This window comes from Bidens hawaiensis, unplaced genomic scaffold, assembly GCF_021521415.1.
Source record: "Bidens hawaiensis isolate Kalapana, Puna unplaced genomic scaffold, B.hawaiensis_p1.1 tig00026587_1, whole genome shotgun sequence".
Lineage (NCBI taxonomy): Eukaryota > Viridiplantae > Streptophyta > Magnoliopsida > Asterales > Asteraceae > Bidens > Bidens hawaiensis.
Window position 1 is genome coordinate 89316 of NW_027494266.1, and position 6223 is coordinate 95538.

At 34.2% G+C, this 6223-nt stretch overlaps 1 pseudogene; it reads left to right on the forward strand.

The window, feature by feature from the left end:
• The first annotated feature begins 233 nt into the window (after positions 1–233).
• On the forward strand, positions 234–1830 carry LOC143573575 (putative E3 ubiquitin-protein ligase RHC2A pseudogene; annotated as a pseudogene).
• Positions 1831–6223: the final 4393 nt, after the last annotated feature.

Sequence of the window (6223 nt, forward strand, 5' to 3'; positions counted from 1 at the left end):
TGGACGATTATAACTACATGTAACTTATTTACATACACCTGAGTGATAAAAGGCACGCCACCAAGCCCGAATCCACCATAAGACCAGCTATAACTTTTACATCATGATGGCCATAAACAGAAGGTTACAAACAAACAAGGTCAAACAAGTTAAAGACACAATAAACAAAGGTATAAACACGTAATTAAAAAAAACCATGAAATGATAAGTTTGACTCCGTCCAATAAAGTCGTCCGATGTGTCTGGCGTTAATGTCACGCCAATCTCTCTCACGCGTTCACTTTCCCTTCATATATTTTCTCCTTCTCTTTCTCACACCCACTCTCTCTCTCTCTCTCTCTCTCTCTCTCTCTCCAGAGAGATTCATTCACTCTCCACTCTCCACAAATTCCTTTCTGGGTTCTTCTTATCACCCCTCAATTATTCCAAATACCATTTCAATTTCATTTCAACAATCAACACTTGTTCTGTTTCATTTTCATCCATAGATGTCAACGCTTGGATCTTCATCATCGTCTTACTGGTGCTACAGATGCAACCGATTCATTAGGATCCGAACCCACATCCAAGACTCACCCGTATCTTGCCCCGATTGCAACGGCGGCTTTATTGAGCAAATCAATAGCCCCACCAGATTCACCGGACCGGAGTTTCACCTTCGCCGCCCTTCGCCGCCGTTACTCCGTCGAGGTAGAAGAACCGGTAACGGAGGTGAACGTTCGCCGTTTAATCCCGTTATTGTTCTCCGTGTACCCAGCACGCCGGAATATTCCGCCGCCGGAGAAGAATATTCCGGCAACGGCAATAATAACGGTAACGGTAACGCGTTTGAATTGTTTTATGACGATGGGGCCGGGTCGGGTTTAAGACCGTTACCGCCGAGTATGTCTGAGTTTTTACTCGGGTCGGGTTTTGACCGGTTATTGGATCAATTGGCCCAAATAGAGGGTAATGGGTTGGGTAGGATTGATAATAATAATAATAATCCACCGGCGTCAAAGGCGGCTGTTGATTCAATGCCTGTAATTGAGATTCAAGAGGATCATATTTTGATTGAATCATATTGTGCTGTGTGTAAAGAGCCTTTTGAATTAGGATGTGAAGCTAAAGAAATGCCTTGTTTACATTTGTATCATCCCGATTGCATCCACCCGTGGCTCGCGTTGCGGAATTCGTGCCCCGTTTGTCGACACGAACTCCCCGTCGATGAATCGAACCCGAACCGGGCTCATTCGGATACCAATAGCGAATCAGGCCACGAAGAGGCGGCCGGGTTGACTATATGGCGATTACCGGGTGGGGGGTTTGCGGTTGGGAGGTTTACGGGTGGGAGGCAGGGCGGTGAGAGGGAGTTACCCGTTGTTTTTACGGAGATGGATGGTGGGTTTAATCATAATGGGGTTCCGAGGCGGATTCAATGGGCCTCGAGAGGTCACGTTTCTCGAGAACGAAGCGGGTTGGGTCGGGTTATAAGGAATTTGTTTTCGTGTTTTGGAGGTGGGTTTTCGAGAAGTAGGAGACGGGCTTTGGCTTCGAGCTCGAGCTCAAGTTCGGATGATCGGGGTAGTCAACGAAGTAGGTCCGTGTCGTCTAGACGCTTGGCTGTAGCGCTTGACTCGCCCAACGAGCCGCGGAGATGGTGAAATGGCTTGGTTGGGTCAAGAATTAAAGGCTCTTTTTATGTAAATATTAAAACTTGATGAGATTACAACATATGAATATTTATTTTATCTGCAATTTTTTTTTCATTAGTTTAGCTTAATTTTTGTTCAATATGTTAAGATATTGTTTTTGTTCTCTTTTATATAAGAAAGGAAACATTAAATTGAATTTTGTTTGGATTCTTGTTATTGCTTTCATCTCTGTTAATTTGGGTGCACAAAAGTGATACCAAATTCAACTATGTTTTGGAGCATAGTCCTAGTGGAATGACTATTTGGGAAGATTTTTTTTTGGATTGTGTGGTGGTGGGTTGTCTGCATAAAAGACAACATAAAGAAACAAAGTTGGATATGCCAATTGGATATTGCATAAATAAATAACAAAAAGAGAAAATAAAGGAAACACAATAACTCATTGTGTGGTGGTGTGTTATGTTTGAACCTAACATTAGTTTTCAATCATTTTTTAAGTACTTTATTTTAGTAAAATTTTCAATTATTAACAAATAAAGCCCGACTATTCAGGATAACCCCATAGCAAAAGGTGGATTTTATGCGCTCGCGATTGCAGACAGTGTTGTGTAGCTGAAGCTTATTATCTCTTGTTTCGGAGAAAACCTGACGCCTGAAGATCCACTGCGATAAGACCCGATTAAAATAAGATTCGAACTTTAAAATATTCCGGTCTCTAGCCCGAATCTTTATTTCTTCTCCAATATCAATTGAGTTAAAGCTCCTCAATAATTAAACAAGTTTTCAAAATAATACAAAAATATTTGACCTTATATAAAATATTTAAGGGTCTAAAACTTTAAATTGATAAGAAAATGAGACTGATGTGGGTATGAATCGCATTTTGTTGGAATTTTGTGTCTTGAAGATGACTGGAAACAGCTGTTTTATTGATCTGAAATGTGGAATGTCGTGTTAATCAGATGACCAGCAACATGCGCGTGTTGAATAACACTATACACGAGTATTTTTATTAATATTTAATGGCTAAAGTCACTTGTGTAATTCAGTTATCCTTTTTAGCAATAAATTAATTGGAAAATTTTTAACACACAACCTCGTATTTAAGAGGGTGCCACAAATATATGAATTGTGTTCGATACATGCATAAAATAACAAGAAAATATGTTTAATTTTAGTTATGTTGTTCATACGTAGGATCGGTCGTAGTCATAGGGATAGAAAAACCATAACCTCAAACAATTGGCATAAGAGTATGAGACTGCTTTCAAAAACTTCACGAATATAAGACGGTATGTTATTAGATTATATCCACTCGATTACCTGAATTTGTTAAACATGCATTGAAAATTCGAAAGTGAATATTTCATTACATCATATAATAATTAAAAATAAAGTTAAATTTAAAATGAACTTTCAATTATCAAAACTAAAGAATTTCTAAAAGTTTAGTATTATTTTAACACTAACACACATGTCCTTTAATTACATTTGTCTTCCTGAAAGAGAATTGCATTTGTTTTACCGAAAGAGAATTCTTAAAACACAAATACATTTCCAACACACCTTGATACCGTTAAGTCACATTTGTCTTACTGGAAGAGAATTGCATTTGTGTTACCGAAAGAGAATTCTTAGAACACAAATACATTTCCAACACACCTTGATACTGCAAAGTCACATTTTGATGCAAGTGTAGTTAAATAATTTACGTTTCAAGTTGGCTAATTTACATAACTTCAAACCCCGCTTTCAGGTAATTTGGCATCCCAAGAGGTGATTATAAAGTTTTAATCATACATAAACATGTACACCAAATACCCACATGTGGTCATTATACCATAGAAACGATAAGTAATGACCAACGCCTAGTCGGTATCCAACGAATATGAAACACATATCATATTAGAATTAATGGATTTAACCTATACTCCCTTTAGCATCCCTAATATTTTTGTGGTTGTGAGCTTAAACGATTGAAAGGGAAGGAGGATGATACATGTGTGAAGTATTCATCATTTCAACATAAAAAAGAAAGTCAAATAAAGCCAAAGTTGACCAAAATAGTCCATGTCGATCTATTGCCATGATATAACGTACGGTCATGTCGGTAGGTTTTCAAAACCCCTTTGGGCTTATGTTAAGATGCCATGTCTCGTTAATAAACACCAAAATAATAGCGTCTTTTGTTGTTGTTATTGGATCTAAGCTACATTATTTCTCTTAATCATTGTTTGTAGTTTAATTTGATTATATTTATAGAATTAAAAACGTTTATCCTATTTTATATTATTTTTTATTTAACTCTACTGTATATTTCATACGTTTTTTTTTTATCTTTTTAATCACCGATCTTTCAACGCTACTATTTCACACTTTCTCTCTTTTATTTATTTCTAGCATGTATCTGCTAGCCACACATTCAAATATAAAGGTATTGCTATTTTGAAGCTAGTACCATCTCATATGTCAATAATCAATATATAAAATTATCAATAGTCTTGTTCAATAGCGGGTTCAATACAAGTCTAATGCTTCTAACATCAAAATATTAGAAATGTCTTATGCAAGTAACCATAAAATATTAAAAGGTTGGTGGAATTTGTTTTATAGCCTTGTTTATTATTACATCTAAACATTATATGTTAGTTTTTTTTGGCTTCGAACGCCTTACTTTCATATTATATTGTTATTATTATTAAAAAAAATAAAAAAGACAGTAGTCACAGTATGTCGAATTGTCAATGAGTTAGTTAGAAGTCATTATGTACTTCTATTGAAAACTATGAAAATACCTCATATATTACCAACTAAGCCTTCAAAATATCAAACATATCAAAATAATTGGAAAATTGAAAATAATAATATTTTATCACAAATTTTCACAAAACTTCAATAACTTTATATTTACATATTATTTAAATTCTTCTGTACCCACGACACCTCAACTCCTCATATGGGTATCATCAAAAACAATTGTAACCATAAAAGTGGTGACAAACATCACTTCAGAAACACACTGTCACTGTTTTTGGCACTTTCAGTCATTAGCAAAATTCAGTCTAAGGTGGCGTTTAAGATTCCTTATTTTGCTTCTTTATAATTTTTTATTAAGTTAATAAGTTATAAAAGTGTAACTTATGAAACTTTTAATCTTACAATATAAACAATCACAAACACCTTATTACTTCTTAAAAAGTTTATAAGTCATAAGTTGGTGAAAATAAGAAATCCCAAACACCCACTAAATTTCCTAAAACCCAAACACTTTGTAGATAAGGGACTCTATTTTTTTGTTTGTTTTCTTTGTGTTAATTTTGATGTCAAATTGCAAATGGTTTTCTTTTTTTAAAACAGCCAATATTATTACAAAAACTCCAAAACCAAACATAGCCCAGTTGGCTAGCCAAGACTTGCTGCATAACCAAGCCCAACCAAACCATAGACCATACTTACAGAGTTACATGTAAAAAGTAAAAACACATGCATATGTTATCGATGGTAACATTCACTTTTTAGGCAATACGTTATATTCAAATGATAATGACAATCTACTTGTTGTTTCTACTATAGGCAACCTAATTCCGACTTTTTAGAGGAAATACTAATTTATTTAATCTAAAAAAGAAAGAAACTTCAATTTTTTAGGATGATACAACGTGGCAACTGGCAACACACTGCGAGGTGGCTCAAGCTTCTTCTTTTCTCGCTTTCTCCATGAACAATGTATTGAATTATCAAGATGGTTCCACCCCCAACCGAAGACAAACGAAGCTCATACAAGCAATTTTCTAAGTTAAAATTTGGTGTATTTGAAGAGCTAGAAATGATAAGCTTTTTAATCACATTAGCTTGAGCCCAACTCAAATAGTGGAAAACATAAAAATATAAAGCTTTCTTTAGGTGGTTTCTTGATCGAAGAATACACGAGTAGATTGGGATAGTCAATGTAAATTTGAAGTTTTTAATCAGGTTAACTTCTTGTTTGTCCGGTTTTAGGTCCTTGCTAGTCCGTTGTTAATATAATGCCGCCTTTAAGAAAAAAAAATTATTCTTGATATTTTATCCGCTAATTTATTGTATTAACATAAGTTTTTCAAATTAAATTGGCTTAATAATAATATATTGAAACACTTAAGATTATTTAACATTTTGTTTTTATATACATATTTTTATAAAATATGACATGAAAATAAGGGATCACAAAATATGGGACATGACATAATAATTTTCATAAACAGAAACATAAAAATAAGGGATCAAAAAAAATTTGAGGCATGACATAATAATTTTTGTAAAAAATGATATAAAAATAAGGGATCACAAAAAATATGTTACATGATATAATAATTTTTATAAAAGATGATAGAAAAATAAGGAATCCCATAAATTAAAAGTTACATGATATAATAAATGGTAAACCGGGTAAATTAGTCGCGATGAGTTAAGTAGCAATAAAATGCTCTTATAGGGAATGTAAACTGGGTAAAATAGTCGCGACGAGTTAACTACTAATAAAATACTCGTATTGGAATGTAAACCAGGTAACTAGTCGTAATGACTAGTTGAGCTTTTAAACCATCAATTCT